Below are 20,176 nucleotides of genomic sequence, written 5' to 3' on the forward strand. Positions count from 1 at the left end.
AACTGCATCTCAGAATGAGATTTTATCTTATCTGCATCCCCGAATAACATTTACCTAGGTGTGGATTTCTTCTTTTTATTTATGCAGCTTGTCATAATTAACTCATCATATACCTGTGGATTTGTGTCTTTTGTCAGTTCTGTGAAATCCTCAGGAATACTGATAGGACTCCAGAAATATCCAACACCAGAGAAGGCAACAATTTTTGACATCTAGTCAGAAATATTATACATACAAACAAGTGGGAAAATAGGAGCCATAAGGAGACCAATTAATCTATTAAAACTGATCCAGAACAGACACAAAGGCATTAAAACAATATCAAAACTGTATTCCACATACTGTAAAAGCTAGTTTGAGGCACGGGAGATATAACAACACTCTGGATCACTGTTCTAGAGGTGAAAGCTACAATGTGTAAAATAAGAACTGCACTGCATGGGATTAATGGCAGATTAGATATTAAAGAAGAAAAGATTATTCATCGTGAAACCATAGTAATATGAACTATCTGAAATGAAACCAAAAGAAAAGAGGATTAAAAAAATTAAGCCAAATAATCTGTAATCTGTGGGACAACTTCAAGTGGCTTAATATATATTTAATTGAAGTCCCTGAAGGAGAGAAGAAAACACGAGGAATGAGGGTAGTGCATTAAAAAAGATGTTTGGGGCCGGGCGCGGTGGCTCAAGCCTGTAATCCCAGCACTTTGGGAGGCTGAGACGGGCGGATCACAGGGTCAGGAGATCGAGACCATCCTGGCTAACGTGGTGAAACCCCGTCTCTACTAAAAAGTACAAAAAAAAACTAGTCAGGCGAGGTGGCGGGCGCCTGTAGTCCCAGCTACTAGGGAGGCTGAGGCAGGAAAATGGCGTGAACCCGGGAGGTGGAGCTTGCAGTGAGCTGAGATCTGGGGACTGCACTCCAGCCTGGGTGACAGAGCGAGACTCCATCTCAAAAAAAAAAAAAAAAAGATGTTTGGAAAAATAATGACTTTTTTTTCCAAATTTGACGTAAACTATAAACCTACAGATGCAAGAAGTTGAATGCACCTCAAGCACAAGTACCATTGAATAAAATTACATCATGTCTCATTACAATCAAATTGCTTAATCCCAGTGATAAATAGAAATTTTAAAAGCAGACAGGAATAACTGTCAGACAAAATATGTAAAGGGAAACACTGGTCCATCCCATAGAAGTTATTTGAGACTTGTTGAAGCCAGCAAGCAGTGTTTTGGGCAATATTCCTTATGTGACTAAGGAGAACGCACATTTTCTATTAATAATAAATGTGCTTCCAGTTCCACTGCTGTCCAATAAATCAAGCCTGTTGATGGTGTTGTACAAATCTATAGTTTTATTATTTTAAAAATATGGTTGACCTAACAGTGATTGAGAGTGGCACTGAAAACTTCCACGAGTGATAGTGAATTTCTAAAAATTATTCCCTGTAGGCTCTGTGTTTGCTTTACACATTTTCCATCAATAAAAACATCTTTTTTGATGTCCCATAGTGTAGGATTGTTGGTGGTAAACTTGGCTTTTATTTATCTGAAAATATGATTAATTTGCTCTTTTTCCTAAAGATAGTGTTGCTGGATACATAATTCTAGGTCAAAAGTGTCTTTTGTTGTTGTTGTTGCAACATGATTTATCTATCTACTGTTGTTACGATTAACACATCTGCTGTCTAATTGCTTTCCTTCTGTGGATGATTTGTTGTTTCTTTCTGGTTGTTTTTAAAGTTAGATTTTCTTTTGTGTTCCGCCTTACCCTACAATGTATCTAGGCCTGGATTTCTTATTTTCATTTGTGCAGCTTGTCATGAATTACTCATCATGAATACCTATGGATTCAGGTCTTTTGTCAGAAATTACCCGGGTTCAGTTATTTCTTTATAGCAATGCAACAATGGGTTCATTCAGAAAATTGGCACTGAGGAGCAGGACACTGCTATAAAGATACCTGAAAATGTGGTAGCAGGTTTGGAACTGGGTAATGAGCAGAGGTTGGAAGACTTTGGAGGGCTCAAAAGAAGACAGAAAAGTGAGGGAAAGTTTGGAACTCAGTGACTTAATAAGTGGCTGGAACCAAAATGCAGATAGAAATATGGATAATGAAGGCCAGGCTGACAAGGTCTCAGATGAAAAAGAGGAAGTTATTGGGAACTGGAGCAGAGGTCACCCTCCTGTGCCTTAGCAAAGAGCTTGGCTGCATTGTAATTGTGTCCTAGTGATCTGTGGAAGTTTGAACTTAAGAATGGTAACCTAGGGTGTCTGGCAGAAGACATTTCTAAGCAGCTAAACATTCAAGAAATGGCATGGCTGCTTCTAACAACCTGTGATCAGATATGGGGATATGGGAACAAAGGAATGACTTAAAGTTGGAATTTATACCTACAAGGAAAGCAGGGTGTAAAAGTTTGGAAAATTTGCAGCTTAGCCATGTGGTAGAGAAAGGAAAAAATGTTTTCAGGACAGGAATCCAAACAGGCTGCAGAGCAACCACTTATTAGAGAGATTTGCATTGCTAAAAGGGAGCCAAGTGCTAATATCCAAGACAATGGGAAAAAGACCTTGAAGACATTTCAAAGATCTTTGCAGCAGCCCCTCCCATCACAGGCCCAGAGGCCAGCAGAAAACAATGGCTTAATGGGCCAGGTCTAGGGCCCTGATGCCCTGTGCAGCCTGGGGACACTGGTACCTGTATCCCAACTTCTTCAGGTGGTTCAGTGGTGGTTCAACAGTCTCCAGGTACAGCGTGGACTGCCGCTCTAGAGGGTAAGCCTTGGTGGCTTCCAAGTGGTGTGAAATCTGCAGGAACACAGAACGCAAGAGTGAAGGGGGATTGGTGGCTTCCCTCTAGATTACAGAGGATGTGTGGGAAAACCTGGCTGCCCAGGCAGAAGCCTGCTGCAGCAGCAGAGCCCTCACAGAGATACTCTACGAGGGCAATGCTGGGAGGAAATGTAGGGTTGGAGCCCACATAGAGTCCCCACCAGGGCACTGCCTCATGGAGCTGTGGGTAGAGGGCTTCTGCCCTCCAGACCCCAGAATGTTTGATCTACTGGCAGCCTGCAGCCTCAGCCTGGAAAAGCCACAAGTATTCAACTCTAACCCATGAGATTCGCTGCAGGGGCCACAAGCTGCAAAACCACAGGGGTGGAGCTGTACAAGGCCTTAGGAGCCCACGCCTCACACCAGTGTGCCTCATGGAGTCAAAGAAGATTATTTTGGAACTTTCAGGTTTAATGTGTGCCCCGCTGAGTTTCGGACTTGCTTGGGGCCTGTGGCCTCTTTCTTTTGGCCAATTTCTTCCTCTTGGAATAGGTATGTTTGCCCAGTACCTGTACCATCATTGTATCTGTTGTATCTGGGAAGTCAATAACTTGTTTTCGATCTCACAGGCTCATAGGTGGAAGGAACTCATCTCCAGGGGAGACTTTGGACTTGGCATTTTGATTGAGTTGATCCTGGAATGAGTTGAGACTTTCAGGGACTACTGGGAAGGGATGTTTGCATGTTGCAAGGTGAGTTGGACACGAGATTTGAGGGACCAGGGGTGGAATGATATAGCTTGGATGTTTGTCCCCTCCAAATCCCATGTTGAGATGTAATCCCCAGTGTTGGAGGTGGGGCCTGCTGGGAGGTGTTTGAATCATGGGAGCAGGTTCCTCATAAATAGTTTAGTGCTATCCCCTTGGTGATGAGTGAGTTCTTGCTCTGGTAGTTCACTTGAGATCTGGTCATTTAAAAATGTATGCCCGCCCCCCAACCCCACCACTCTCTCTTGCTCCTGCTCTCACTGCATGATGTGTTGGTTCCCAACCTACCTTCTGCCACGATGGAAGCTTCCTGAGCCTCACCAGAAGCCAAGCAGATACCAGCACCGTGCTTCCTGTACAGCCTGCAGGGCTGTGAGCCAGTTAAATCTGTTTTTTTTTTTAAATAAATTACCCAGCCTCAGGTATTTCTTTATAGAAACACAAAACAGCCCAATGCATGTAGTAACTTATAAATATATTTAGAAAACGGATTATCTTTTAAAATATGACTACAGACTAAAATGCAGAGTTCATTAAAATACAGATGATGACTGTGGTTCTCTGGTCTTCTCTTGACTCTTGTTGTCTACTAAGATAAGAAGTCTGGGCTAGGCTGAAGAACTCAGAATCCAGGTCTGGGGTTTCGCAGTACTGTGCTCCCATTTCTCAGTACTGCGCTCCATCTCTCAGCACTGTGTGCTCCCATTTCCCAGTACTGTGTTCCCATTTCCCAGTACTGTGCTCCCATTGCCCAATACTGTGTGCTCCCATTTCCCAGTACTGTGCTCCCATTTCCCAGTACTCTGCACTCCCATTTCCCAGTACTGTGCGCTCCCACTTCCCAGTACTGTGTGCCCCCATTTCCCAGTACTATGCTCCCATTTCCCAGTACTGTGCGCTCCCACTTCCCAGTACTATGCTCCCATTTCCCAGTACTGTGTGCTCCCATTTCCCAATACTGTGTGGTCCAATTTCCCAGTACTGTGTNCAGTACTGTGTGCTCCCATTTCCCAATACTGTGTGGTCCAATTTCCCAGTACTGTGTGCTCCCATTTCGCAGTACTGTGTGCTCCCATTTCCTAGGACTGTGCTCCCATTTCTCAGCACTGTGCCCACAGGTGTGAGCCAACGTGCCCGGCCCATCAGCTCTTCTTGAGCAGCAAGAGGCCCTGCAGCTGGCTGGCTGGCTGGACAGCACAGTTAAGCAGGTGGCCGCATCTCTGCAGTTGCTGGCAGCCCATCGTCCTGGAGATGTAACCCCGCCTGCCAGGCTTGCTCTTCTTTGGTTGTGATGAAGATGATGACAGTGATGGATGCTGGGCTCTGAGGGTCCTGGTTCCTTCGAAGGACATACAGGGGCCTCTGAGATGATGGGCTCTGGCTGCTGGCCTGTGGCATGTGTAGGAGCAGGAAGCTTTGCAGGGTAGACTCTCCAGGCAGGACCTTGATGCAGGGTGGGGTTCAGGGTGGAGACTGGATCACAGGGCACCTCCGCTTCTGCAGGACAAAACAAAGTCACTCTCTGAGCAGCCACCAGGGAGGGAGCTCAGCTCTCCTTGTGATGGAAAACCCACCAGTGGCTTTTACCCCACCCTCTTCCCTGGAGAGGCAGGGCTGGCTTCCAGGAGGATCATCACCTTGGCTTAGCCCCACTTCCCAGCTGGGTCTAGTGAGAGTCCTCCTGAGCAAGGCTCCTGCCCTCCCCATCCTTCCAGAAAGCTTAGAGATGAGTGCATCACAGACATAGGCCATTTTCTATTGTTCTTCTTGGGAAATGCATCTTTTTGAAAGACAACCCATCTTTTTTTTTTTTTTTTTTTTTTTTTTTTTTTTTTGAGATGGAGTCTTGCTCTGTCGCCCAGGCTGGAGTGCAGTGGCCGGATCTCAGCTCACTGCAAGCTCTGCCTCCTGGGTTTATGCCATTCTCCTGCCTCAGCCTCTCGAGTAGCTGGGACTACAGGCGCCCGCCACCACGCCCAGCTAGTTTTTTTGTATTTCTTTTAGTAGAGACGGGGTTTCACCGTGTTAGCCAGGATGGTCTCGATCTCCTGACCTCGTGATCCGCCCGTCTCGGCCTCCCAAAGTGCTGGGATTACAGGCTTGAGCCACCGCGCCCGGCCAAGACAACCCATCTTTTATCACTAGATATTTTAAAAAATATTTCTCTGGCCCGGTGCGGTGGCTCACACCTGTAATCCCAGCACTTTGGGAGGCCGAGGCAGGTGGATCACGAGGTCAGGAGATCGAGACCAGGAGATCTGGCTAACACGGTGAAATCCCGTCTCTACTAAAAATACAAAAAATTAGCTGGGCATGGTGGTGGGCGCCTGTAGTCCCAGTTACTTGGGAGGCTGAGGCAGGAGAATGGCGTGACCTGGGAGGCGGAGCTTGCAGTGAGCCGAGATCATGCCACTGCACTCCAGGCTGGGGTATAGAGCTCAATATATATATATATATAGACAGAGAGAGAGAGAGACTCTGTCTAGAAAATATATATATACATAGATTATATATATATTTCTTTGTTTAGGGCATTTATCAATTGAATTATGTTGTGTCTAGAATTTTATTTACCCTTCTTGGATTCACTGCACTTTATAAATCTGTGAGTTGGTGTCTTCTAACAATGTTGGCAAATTCTCAGCCAAATCTCCTTAAATACGACCTCTTCCCAATTTTCTCTTTTCTCTTTCTGGGACTCTAACTAAACATAACATAGTCTTCAAACTGTATTCTCATTCATGTTTTCGACATTTCGTATTTCTGTCACTTTGTGTCTATTTCAGTAATTTGTTCAGCTCTAGATTCTAGTTCTCTAATTCACTTTTCAATTGTGTCTAATTTGTTGTCAAATCCATCCATCAATTAAAAAAATTTGTATTAGTTTTATTTGGTATTTTTCTCATTTGTATTACTTTTATTTGGTATTTTTCCAAATCTGCTTGGTAATTTAAAAAATAGTTTTCTGTTCTCTCCAGATATTTTTGAGTTTGTGTTTTCTTTATGTTTTGGTCAGCCAAATTCAATATCTGAAGTATTTGTGTGTCTGTTTCTACTAAGGTTTCTGTTGCTTCTCACTCATAGTGCTTTGTTTTCATGTGTGGTGAGTATTTTTCATTAAGAGTTGCTCATTTGCTTGTAGTTTTATTTGTGAGAAATCTTTGAGCCTTAGGATGAAGGTTTGTTACTCAGAAGGAATGATGCTTGGCCCCTGGGAATGATCAGTGCAGAATCACTCTACATTAAACTCTCTGCTTGGGGAGTTTCGGTCACTCACCTCGCACACAGTTAGGGACAACCTGTTGCTCCAAATACTCGGCAGGGTTTTTTCTCTCTTTCCTTCAGCTCTAGGGCTTGAGATGACTGATCACTCCTGATTTCTTTGCGGGTGGAGAAGTGAGTTGCTTCTACTTTGCCACTGCAATGAGGGTACCGCCATCTGGGGGTGCCAACTTTAAGAGATTACTGATTGGCTTGCCATTTTGGCTGTGCTCTCAGCTTGATCTTCTCTTTTTGTCTCTTGTAAAGCTGAAAATGAAGTTCACCAGGTTTCCCAAACGCCCTCGGGGCAAAGGCCAGCTGCACTCCCCACTGGGTTTCTCTCTGGGTTCCTCTGTGCCTTCAGCCCCAGCCTGAAAATTCCTTATGTCGCCTCAGTTCATTGATGCCTTTAAGAATACTTACCCTCACACTCACATGGACGCGGACACACACGCGCACACACCCCCTAACTTCTCGCATTCACATGTACACGGACACGCACACGCGCACACACACAACCCTAACTTCCTCGGACACGCACGCACACACACAACCCCCTAACTTCCTCAGTTTTCAGAGCATTGTCCGATCCTCGTAAGTGACTTGCCACATGACTAGAACCTCAGGCTTCATATCACTACCTTCTTTCTTTCCCCTCCCTTTTCCCTTTATGCCATCAGTCTGTATTCCACGATCTTTAAAATCTACCTTAAGTCCTTTCTGGGATTACATAAAAATCAGACAACTCTCTTAGCCATCACCTCCTTTTCTAGAGATAGGAGTGACTGACTCCTACCCGCAGGCACTTTGAGAAGGGGAAGGCATACTGAGGAAGTGTTTCATGTGGGCTACAGTAATTCACAACTATAAGATGTTATCACAGCCAACATTTGCTTAAAACCTTAGTGGTGAATATTTTTTTTTGAATGAGGCTAAATCATTTCAAAAGCACCCTAGGAAGACCACATGCTTTAGAAATGATTTAGCCTCATTCAAACATAATGCAAATGATAAAGAATGTGACCTGAAATTGTCCATAACTTCAGCAGACAAGCTGTGGTTGGTTGAGTTTGAGCTTCCATAAAACACACTGAACCATCTTGTTTCAATCACTAATCAAGCTCTGCCATGGGAACTTGCTCTTTGCTATGGTTTGGACATCTGACCCTTCCAAATCTTATGTTGAAATCTGATCTCCAGTGTTGGAGATGGGGCCTCACAGGAGGTGTTTGTGTCGTGGGGTGGACCCTTATGAAGAGAGGAAAGCCGTCCCTCTGAAGGGAGTGAGTTCAGCTCCAGTAGTTCTTGCTCTAACCAACCCATGGGCTCTTGTAGAAAAGGGCCTGGAGCCTCCTCCACCCCTTCGCCTCCCCTCTCTCCATGTGATCTCTGCACATGTCAGCTCCCTTCACCTTCTGTTGTTAGTGGAAGAAGGCTGAGACCATCACCACATGCGGGATTCCATCTTGAACTTTTCAGCCATCAGATTCACAAGCCAAATACATTTTTTTCTTTATAAATTACCCAGGGTCAGGTGTCTCCTTGTAGTAACACCAATGGACTAAGACACCCCTTGTGTCCATCACTGTTAGCCACTGTTGCTCACGGCAGGGAGTCCACGGCTCCATTTGATGCTCACATGGAAGGATGTCCACAGCAGCTGTCAGTTGTTTGCAGATGATTTTCAAGTTGACGCATCAGCCAAGTGTCCAGCTCCACTTCTTGGGCTCTGCTACTCCTCAGCCGTTTCACTGTTGCACACAGAGGGAATGGTGGGAGAAGCACGTAGAATCAGGTGCTGTTCTGTAGACATTCTACATGAACTCAAGTTGTAGCTTCTTAAGTTTGTCCTCCACATGACTGAGACAGTTTTTTACAGCACCAATTTACTTCATCTTTCCTTGAAAGATTTTAATTTTGCAATTTCATGGTCAGTTTCTTGCAATCTTTCCATATCTCATTCAGCTCCCCTTTGATCTCAGGGGATTTGTTTTCTCATCTCAGCTTGTCTCCAATTATGATTTTGGTCCTGCCTCATTAAGCCCCTGTGCTATGCATCTCAAACACTGTTTTTCTAGAGAACAATTTTCCTAGGTTTGCTGTCTCTCTGGGCTTTCCTAGTGATGTCTATTCCCAGTTCTGCAACATTTTCACAGGATATACACAGAACCATCAGTCCTGCCCTCTTGTCCTCTAGGGTGCTGGTCCGGGCTGTGCTGCTGGGAGACCTTGACCTTCCTCAGGGCTCCAAGGCACCCAGCCAGCTGTGGGAAGCCGCCTGGAGCACAGGAACTCTGAGGATCCCAGGGCTCTTGATGTTTTCCCCGATCACAGGACTTTTCTTGTATGGATCATGCCTTTGAGGATTCAGGGTGCCCTATATCCTTTTCCTGTCCAGCTAGTTTTTGGGAGGTGCCTCTCTGAAGCATTGTGAGAAGGCAGGTACTGAATGGTAGAGTTCAGGGTGAAAAGGAGCTTGCTTTGCCTTGGAAAGCACAGGTAACAGCTTAGAGAAAGGGTTGAGGTCTCATTTTCAGGTCCAAACATGTCTCGTGTTTCTTAGCTGAGGGGATATAGAAGTGGAGGGAGAGCATGCTCCTCTGTTTTCAAGTGCTCAGGTTTCCTATTCTGATGGCAGAGCATGGCTGGATGGTTTGCCAACTCATGTGTATGCCTCATAGCAAATTCCTTTAGCCTTCTAGTGAGTAAACTTTCCCCCTGATTCTGGAAGTCAATGATCATTTGTTTCACAGTTAAATTTCACTGCATTCTATGGATCGTCCTAAAGGTTTGAGCAGAAAGCTCGGATAGGTAGGGCCAGAGCCTTCTAATCAGAAACCATCTGAAAATGGCAGGTGTTCATTATTTAAAGTTCTTAGATTAGTACAAATGGGCGAAAATAATTCTTAGTTTAGACTTAAAGGCAAGTATGAAAATGAGCGGTCTACCATTTATACATTGTTTACTGCCTAGAAAATAAAGATGAATTGATATTTTCATACCTCGTCTGCCATGCACTACTTCTAAAGATGGACACGTGGCTCACATTCTGGGGTTACTGTTGACATCAAGAGACAAGGAAACAGCAAGCATCCTAGCCCTTGAGTTTGCACTGGTGATTTTTTAAAGAAGATATTGCACTCTCTAGAGAACCAAACCTGGGCAGATTTCAACATGACCCGCATGCCACATATCGTACCTGAACCTCAGTCCTCACTTTCAGCACTGTCGGGTTTCACGGGCTGTCTTCTTTCTTGTTGCAGCCTGTTTGCAGTATTCAGAAAGAGAAACAACAGAGAACGTGTGATGTAATATTTGTTATACTGCCGAAGTGGACAAAATGTGTCACCGAGAGTACAGTTTAGAGATGAGCTTGTGACGGGGGCAATCGCTTCACCTCTCTGAGTTTCGGAGCCTTCGTTTTTGTGAAGATGGTGATAAGACCGCACTGCTGGAAGAATGTTGCTGTTTTCTTCTGCATGTGTGCTGACACAGAGAGATAAAGCGTGTTTTCCCTGATCAATAAGAGGGTCTTGTGGTAGCCAAGGAGGCTAGTTTGGATTTCTAGCATGAAAAGCGGGGAAATATGGGCCCACAAGAGGTCATCCCATGCCTGGCACCTTCTCACAACTCTTGCTTGATTGTGGCGAGTTCTGGCTGTCAGGGAGCCTTAAGTGTTTTTACACCCACATCTTGGGTACAGGTGTTTTGCTCTCTGCCCTGATGCGACACCAGCCCAGCCAGCCAAGGACTTGATGGTTTATGCGTGCTGGCCAGCTGGCAGGAGAAGTGACTGTGTTGCTGCCCAGACTCTGCAAAGGTTTGGAGTTTGGGCTTATCTTAACTTGCAATGCTGAATATGTCAGGAATTAGAGACCAGAAATGTGCAAAATCTTGCTTTGAACGTTTTTGAAAGACCCACAAGCAAAAAAGTCACTAGGAGACTTCTAAATCAAAACAGTGTATCTATCACATGCTATAGTCTCCCTTCTCTGATCCAATCCTTAAAAATTATAATCGGCCGGGCGCGGTGGCTCACGCCTGTAATCTCAGCACTTTAGGAGGACGAGGCGGGCAGATTACGAGGTCAGGAGATCAAGATCATCCTGGCTAACACAATGAAACCCCGTCTCTACTAAAGAATACAAAAAATTAGCCGGGCGTAGTGGTGATCGCCTATAGTCCCAGCTACTCAGGAGGCTGAGGCAGGAGAATGGTGTGAACCCAGGAGGCGGAGGTTGCAGTGAGCTGAGATTGCACCCCTGTACTCCAGCCTGGGCAACAGAGCAAGACTCCCTCTCAAAAATAAATAAATAAATAAATAAAAATAAAATAAAAATTATAATCAGGATATAAATGGATCCATAAATGAGTAAAGACAGGACATCAAAGAAAAGCAAGAAGGGAAACCTTTGTTGGATCAGAAATGATGACTCCTAGAAGGAAAGAATGCAAATGGAAGCCGATGCAGAAGGCACTGGTCAGGAGTGTGCTGCAGAACCTGGAAGAGCCCCCCAGGAATCGCCAGTGAGGAGCAGTGGATGCTCCGCTGGGCAGGGCTCCTGATGGGACAATTAGCTGGGGGACTTGCAGGCTGAGCAGCCAGGCAGTGACTGCTGCCGCAAAACTTCCCAAACCATAGGCAACAATGGGAGTGTCTGCCACCAGATTATTGCAGTGGGCGCAGTAGTCTTAGTAGACACAGAAAAGTGCAAGGAAAAAATGTACAGAAGGAAGTGACAGGACTCAATAAGCAAAGGAGAGCTAAGGTACCACCAAACTAATCCAAAAATTACTGAGAATAAAGAGAAAATAAAATATTAATTTGAAATGAAAATAAAAGCATGGCAAAGTATGACAGGTGAAATGGTGGAGGACTGTGAAATGCAGGTTGGTGGGGAAGAATGTAGATAATGTTGTAAAACTGTGTTTAAGTCTGTATATAAAAATGCAGAAGTAGTTTACCTAAGGACAAAATGGTATTGTAGGAAGCTACAGAGGCTGGTCCTTCCACTGGAACAACCATTGAGCTATAAAGAGCAATTGCAATGAACTATTTGGAAACTCTGGAACCTAGTCAGGCATCTATGGGAGAATGCTTGAAGAAAGAAGCTGGGCCTGGTGTGGTGGCTCATACCTGTAATCCCAGCACTTTGGGAGGCTGAGGTGGGCCGATCACAAGGTCAGGAGATCGAGACAATCCTGGCTAACACGGTGAAATTCCATCTCTACTAAAAATAAAAAATAAAAAAATAAAAAAAAAAAGAAAAAGAAAATTAGCTGGGTGTGGTGGTGGGAGCCTGTAGTCCCAGCTACTCAGGAGGCTGAGGCAGGAGAATGGTGTGAACCCGGGAGGTGAAGCTTGCAGTCAGTGGAGATTGCGCCACTGCACTCTAGCCTGGGTGACAGAGCAAGACTGTAAAAAAAAAAAAAAAAAAGAAAAGAAAAGAAAAAAGAAAGAGAAAGTAAGAGAGAAAGAAAGGAAGAAAGAAAGAAAGAAAAAGAAAGAAAGAAAGAAAGAAAGAAAGAAAGAAAGAAAGAAGGAAGGAAGGAAGGAAGGAAGGAAGGAAGGAAGCAAACAAGCAAGCAAGGAAGGAAGGAAGCAAGGAGGGAAGGAATGAGAAGCTGCTGGTCCTTTGTGAGTGGTGGACATGAGCCAGCTACCACCTCCATTTCTTAGTCTTGCTGTGCCTATAAGAGTAGCAACCCACATTCCTGGAGCAGCTGGCTGATGTCAGAGTGAGCATCAGGGACCTCGTCCTCAAAAAATTTGACGTGGTACATTTTGGTCAGTCTGGTAGTGCCCTGAGGGATCAATATGGAGACTGCCTTGGTTTTGATCCACTTGGCAGCAGTGGCTTCCTCCGGCAGCATCCATTGGAAGATTTAAAGAGACAGACCTTCCCCCTTGTTTGTAGCTGGATATTTGAGGAAATCTTTGGTAGTTCACTAGCTGGTCATAGAGATAAAGGAAGAGCAACTTCAGTGACAAGAAATACACATTTTGCAAAACCAGTTTGAAAAAGTCAGAAACTGATGGATCCAGCCTTTAACAAGAGAAAATCCACAGTCCCAGAGGAATAGAAGCACTTGATTTTTAGAGTTACCACATTATGATACTCAGAATATCCAGTTTTTAACAAAAAATTATAGAATATATAAAGAAATAGAATAATATGGCCCATTCACAGTAGAAAAAACTTGGCATAAACTATGTCTGTGAAAGCTCAGACATTTAAATTACTAGCCAAAGACATTAAATCTGGTGTCTTAAATATTCTCAGTGAACTAAAGGAAGTCACTGACAACTAAATAAAATAGGAAAATTACATATGAGCAAATTAGATTATTAATAGAGATAGAAATTATACGTTTTTTAAAAACCAAAAAGAAACTGGAGCTGAAAAGTACATAACTGAAATAAAAAGTTCATTAGAAGAGTTCAACAGATTTGAGCAAGCAGAAGAAAGGATCAGCTAACTTGAAGACAACTGAAATTATCCAGTCTAAGGACCAGAAAAAAAAAGCATGAAGGAAAATGAACAGAGCTTGAAGGATCTGTGAGACATCATCAAGGGTACCAACATATGTAACACAGGAGTCTCCAAAGGAGCAGAGAAAAGGAAAGAAGCAGAAAAAATACAGTGTTCCCCCATTATCAGCAGTTTTGTTTTCCACACTTTCAGTTACCTTTGGGCAACCACAATAATTCACAAGTTTTAAATTGTGTGTAGTTCTGGTAGCATGATGAAATGTCATTCTGCCCTGTTCTGTCCACCCAGGACACAAATCATCCCTTTGTCCAGCATATCCATGCCGTATACACTATCTGCCCATTAATGTACAGGAAAAAAACATACTGTATAGAGTTTGGTACAATCTACAGTTTCCTATACTTACTGGGATTCTTGGAACGTATCCCCCACAGATAATGGGGGAACAGGAGACCACTGTATGTAAAGAAATAATGGCTGAAAACTTTCCAAATCTAATCAAAGAAATGAATCTACACATCCAAGGAGCTCAGCAAATTCCAAGTAGGCTGTACTCCAAAAGATCTATGCCAAGACACATTACAGTTAGATTGTCAAGACATAGACAATGAGAGAATTTTGAAGGCAGGCAGAGAGAAGTGACTAATCACAATCAAGGGGTCCTTGATAAAATTATCAGGTGATTTCTCAGTAGAAACTAAGGAGGCTCAAAGGCAGTGGGGTGACATATTTAAATGCCCTGTAGGGGGAAAATACCTGTCAACCAAGAATTCTGTATGTGACAAATCTATCCTTCCAGAATGAAGCAATAACTAAGACATTCTCAGATAGACAAAAGTTGAGGGAATTCATTACCAGTAGACCTACCCTAAAAGAAATGTTAAAGAAATTATTTAGTCTTAAATGAAGAGACACTAGACAGTAACTCAAAACCATACAAAGAAATAAAGAATATCAGTAAAGAAATAAAGAACATAGGTAAATATACAAGTCAGTAATATTGTACTTTTGGCTTGTAACTCTTTTTTTTCTATAAAATTTAAAAGTCAAATGTAGCCGGGCGCGGTGGCTCAAGCCTGTAATCCCAGCACTTTGGGAGGCCGAGACGGGTGGATCACGAGGTCAGGAGATCGAGACCATCCTGGCTAACACGGTGAAACCCCGTCTCTACTAAAAAATACAAAAAACTAGCCGGGCGAGGTGGCGGGCGCCTGTAGTCCCAGCTACTCGGGAGGCTGAGGCAGGAGAATGGCGTGAACCCGGGAGGCAGAGCTTGCAGTGAGCTGAGATCCGGCCACTGCACTCCAGCCCGGACAACAGAGCGAGACTCCGTCTCAAAAAAAAAAAAAAAAAAAAAAAAAAAAAAAAAAAAAAAAAAAAAAGTCAAATGTATAATACAATAACTATAAACACTGTTAATAGATGCACACTGTATAAAGATGTAATCAATGACAACAACAATATAAAGGGTGAGGGATGGAGATGGATAAAAGCAGTGTTTGTGTACTATTGAAACTAAGTTGGAACTGACTGTAGTGGCTTACATCTGTAATCCCAGCCTTTGGGAGGCTAAAGTGGGAGGACTGCATGAGACCAGGAGTTCGAGTCCAGCCTGGGCAATGTAGTGATACCCCATTTCCACAAAAAGCAATTTAAAATTAGCTAAGTGTGGTGATGTGTGCCTGTAGTCCTAGTTACTTGGAAGGTTGAGGTGGAAAGATTGCTTGAGCCCAGGAGTAGGAGGTTGCAGTGAGTTAAGACTGTGCACTCTAGCCTGGGCAACAGAGTGAGTCCTGTCTCAAAAAACAAAACTAAGTTGGCATTCAGACTAGGGTGTTATAAGTTTAAGACATTAATTAATATCCCCAATGTAACCACTAGGAAGATAATTAGAAAATGTACAAAAAAGGAAAGAACAAAGGGATCAAAATGGAACATTACAAACATTCAACCAAAGATTTTTTAAATGGGCAGGAATTGAGAAATAAAAATATATATGATATATATATGATATGATAAATATATATGATATATATATCTTTTTAAATTAGAAGTCAGAGATTGGCAGATTGGATTTTTAAAAAGCTAAAGTGCCTGTGGACAAAGATGCTGAGTTAAAGGAGGTTGTCTTCCCTACCGAGTAATGGAGAAGCTCCAGGGCCCCAAGATACGGTGGGTCCCAGGGGAAAGGGGGAGGAGTGAGGATGGGGTTGGGATGTGAGGTTAAGCACAAGGGTGGTAGCTAAGTGTCCATATATGGAACATGTTGCTGATTCCACACAGCAAGCAACTAGCCTCTGCTACCCCACAGGAGATAAGAAGGATCTGACGTCAGGACACCAGAGGTGTGGCAGGTGGGAGAATGGGGGACGCGCTGGAAAGGAAAGAGTGGGGCTAGTGACCATAATACTGAATAACTAGAGCCTTTAGTGGGAGAGAGATGAAGTACTTACTTCTCAGAACTTATGAAGCTATGGGAAGTAAGATGATAAGAAATTAGTGCAGGGATAGATAAACTGACGAGTGGAATTGACTACACAGCCCAGAAATAGACTCAAATATGTGCATAAATGGAGCTGAGAACAGAGGTAGCTTTTTATGCCAGTGGGGAGAGGACCTGTTCAATGAATGGAGCTGGAAACAATACAAATTCATAGAGGAAAGAATGAAGTTAGATCTCTACCTCACACCATACACTGAAATCAATGAGAGATAAAGACTTGGCTCACAAAATCAAAACTTAAAACCCTTAGTAGAAATAATAGATGGCTATCTTTTGGATATTTTGGTGGAAAGATTCATTAATCAAGACCAAAAAGCATTACTTATACAATATGTATAAACATGACTATATTGTAATGCATGATCTGATTTCTAGAATGGTGTATTAAATTAAACATGGAATTAAACTGCACATGGACAGACTCTAATCTGTAATTCACCCAACTGACAAAAGGTGTGTATAAAGAATATATAAAACTCATATAAATCAATGAGAAAAGCACGAAGAGTCCAATGGAAAAATGGACTAGAGACATGAGCAAGTGCTTCATGGAAGAGAAAACTCGCATGGCTCACATGTGTTCAGATTCATTAATAATCAGGAAAATACTGGAGGAGGCCACAATAAGCCACCAGTTCACACTATTCGACTGTCAGTTCCAAGTGTGGAGAGGACACGAAGCAATAGGACTTCTTACACCCTGCTGTGAGAGTGTAACATGTGCAACACCTTTAAAAAACAGTGGCCTTATCTCTGAGAGCTGGACATTCTAGCAATTGCACCACTAGGAATAGCCCCGGGAGAAATGGTTGCACTTGTACAACAGGAGATCCGTCAAGATTGAGCTGCACAGCTGGGTAGCGAAAAACTGGAAACCGTCTCCATGCCCAACCATAGCAGAGCGGGTAATTAAGTGCGGTATGGGGATGGAACAGCCACAGAAGTAAATGCGAACAGATTACAGCAACACACGGTATGGACGGACCTTGGCAATTCAGTATTAAAAGAAAAAAGTGATTCCCCAAAGACTCCAGATATTACATACATACAACGTCCTTTCTGTAAAAAAAAAAGAAAAAGTTACCAATGTATTGCATGTATGTACTCTTTAGGAATATACATCTATATCTATATAGATATCTAAGGAACAAAATTTAAAGGCAAGCAAGAGAATGAAGAACATGAGCGGGGTGCAAGGACTTGGAATGGGGGCCCTGACAGCAGACAAAGATGATGTCAGACTCTGCTTTTGTTTTTGGTGCTTCCTCCATTATCATAAATAAACAAAATACAGAGTCAGTGAAGGAAGCAGGTCACTCAGATCAAGGATGAATCAGTGTTCCCACCCAGGATTGGGATTAGTGTGACTCTGGGCACCTGGGATCCAAAACAAGGGGAAAGAGGCAACCACCATACCATTCACTGGGCATCCCTAAGCCAGACCCTGGCGGTGACGTTCACAACTCCAGGAGCTCACACATGACCTTCTTGGGAAGCGATACTAATATACCCCATATCCTTGTGAGGAATAGGGGCTCAGAGTAGATCAAAAACTTATGAGGTTATAGAACCAGCAGCATCTCCACACTGGCCTAGAACCCAGGTCTGTCTGATGCCAAAGTCCAAATGCAGGTTATGGTGCCAATTAGTTTCTGATCTCTCTGCTAAGAGGAGCTTTGGATTCCTGCAAAGAGTGAGAGAGGGGGACCTGGGATGCCTCTGGGGGATATCAGAGCAGCAGGATCAGACGCAGGTCCTGGACTGAGCCTGCAGCTAAGAGAAGCAGCTCACAGGCCGGGTCTGGGGGTGCAGGCCAGTTCCCATCAGACTCTCAGTGACTGTGGCCACTGGAGTTAAGGGCCAGGGTGTGACCTTCCATGGTCAGAATGGGGCTCTCCTAAGTGGAGTGAAAGACAAACCTTAGATCTTCAGGTGGGTCCTTCTGAATCTCTGGGGCCACAGAAGGAAAACTGGGCACTGCAGCCCAATGGGGATGGGAGGTGTCAAGTTGTGCAGCCTCCCTCTCGCTGCGCAGCCTCTTGGGAGGGAGCGCGCGGGACGTCTGTGAGGACCTGGGCCCTCAGCCTTACACCCTTTGCTGGGTGTGTGAGTGCTCAGCTCTCAGTGCACGGAGACAGCCCGATGGTAGCTGCATCTGCCCTCCTTTCCTCTCCGAGCTCCTCTGCTCTGCCCGAGCTGACCTCCGGGTGTGGGTCCAGGCCTGCCCACACATCCTGTGCTGTGTCCTCAGTGCTCCCAGCCCTGCCCCACTTGCAGGCTCCCTCACTCAGTTCCCCTTGGACGTCTGCAAGTGTCTCCAACACACTCCCATGCTCCATCGTATTTATTTATTTATGTATTTATGTATTTTGAGACGTAGTCTCACTCTGTCACCCAGGCTGGAGTGCCGTGGCACGATCTTGGTTCACTGCAACCTCCACCTCCTGGGTTCAAGCAATTCTCCTGCCTCAGCCTCCCGAGTAATGGGATTACAGGAGCATGCCACCAAACTCCGCTTTTTTTTTGAGATGGAGTCTTGCTCTGTCGCCCAGGCTGGAGTGCAGTGGCGTGATCTCGGCTCACTGCAAGCTCTGCCTCCCGGGTTCCCGCCATTCTCCTGCTTCAGCCTCCCGAGTAGCTGGGACTACAGGCGCCCGCCACCACTCCCAGCTAATTTTTTTGTATTTTTAGTATAGACAGGGTTTCACCGTGTTAGCCAGGATGGTCTCAATCTCCTGATCTTGTGATCTGCCGTGTTGGCCTTCCCACATGCCCCATTTTTTGACCATCAGTAGAATGGCCATAATTTAAAAAATAAAGAAAGAACAGATGTTGGCATGGATGTATTGAAAAGGGAACACTTTTACACCGCTGGTGGGAACGTAAACTAGTATAACTACCATAAAAAACAGTATGGAGATTCTGTAAAGAACTAAAGGTAGAACTATCATTTGATCCAGCAATCCCACTACTGGCTACCTACCCAGAAGAAAAGAAGTTATCTTAAGAAAAAGATATTTGCCCTCACATGTTTATAGCAGCATAATTTGCAATTGCAAAAATATGAAAGCAGCCTAAAACAAATCAGTGGATAAAGAAAATGTGACATATTCTTGTGATCTGTACATATGTACATACCACAGAATACTACTCAGCCATAGAAAGGAATGAAATAGCGGCACTCACACAACCTGGGTGGAGTTGCGGACCATTATTCTAAGAGAACTAACTCAAGAATGAAAACCCCAACATCATACTGTCTCACTTATAAGTAGGAGCTAAGCTATGAGGATGCAGGCATAAGAATGATGTAATGGTCTTTTGGGACTCAGGGAGAATGGTGGGAGGAGGGTGATGGATAAAAAACTACACATTAGGTACAGTATACACTGCTTAGATGGTGGGTGCACCAAAATCTCGGAAATCAACACTAAAAATCTTTGCCATGCAACCAAACACCTTGTTCCCCAAAGTTCACTGAAATAAAATAAAAATAAAAAGTATAACTAGGCCGGGCGTGGTGGCTCACATCTGTAATCCCAGCACTTTGGGAGGCCGAAGCGGGCAGATAACAAGGTCACGAGATTGAGACCATGCTGACTAACACGGTGAAATCTGTCTGTACTAAAAATACAAAATATAAACAATTACCCGGGTGTGGTGGTGGGCGCCTGTAGTCCCAGCTACTCGGGAGCCTGAGGCAGGAGAATGGCATGAACCCAGGAGGTGCAGCTTGCAGTGAGCCGAGTTTGCACAACCGCATTCCACCATGGGCAACAGAGTGAGACTCCATCCCAAAAAATAAAAATAAAAAAATTATAACTACATAAGCAAAGAGTATTGGAGGATATTTGTATAACCCTAGAGTAATTAAGGCTTTTTAAAGCAAGACAAAAGGAAATGTTGTCATATTTGGCTTCGGAAAAGTTCACAACCTCTACACTGTGAAAGATCCCATAGGGTTCCTAATATGCAAAGAGTCACTATGTTTGATAATCCAAATAACCCAACTGTTGAACGTTAATTCACACCAGAAAAGTGGTAAAATGGTCAAAACATGAAGAAATCTTCAGTCCTAATGGTAGTAAGGAAATGCATATTAAAATATTACATATTTTCTTTGAATAAAACTAAACATATTGTTAGTATCTCATGCCGAAAAGAGTGACAGGGTTGAATGAAGTGTGAACTGCTCCACCCTTTTGGGGAAGTCATCAGAAAGAGTCTGTGAAGACGGAAAATGCACATGCCCTTTGACTCTTAGCCTCCAAAATAAAGCGACCTGCACTGCACAACACTGGCTCAAAGACGCTTCCTGAAACCCTGTTTGTGAAGCCAACCCTGGCCCTGCTGGGTGGGGCTCCAGGGTCA

The 20,176-nt window shown here is 44.0% G+C and overlaps 1 pseudogene; it reads right to left on the reverse strand.

The window, feature by feature from the left end:
* Nucleotides 1-4,009: 4,009 nt before the first annotated feature.
* Nucleotides 4,010-5,067, reverse strand: LOC112626643 (annotated as a pseudogene).
* Nucleotides 5,068-20,176: the final 15,109 nt, after the last annotated feature.

The sequence above is a fragment of the Theropithecus gelada genome, chromosome 6 (assembly GCF_003255815.1).
Source record: "Theropithecus gelada isolate Dixy chromosome 6, Tgel_1.0, whole genome shotgun sequence".
In the NCBI taxonomy this organism is placed as follows: Eukaryota; Metazoa; Chordata; class Mammalia; order Primates; family Cercopithecidae; genus Theropithecus; species Theropithecus gelada.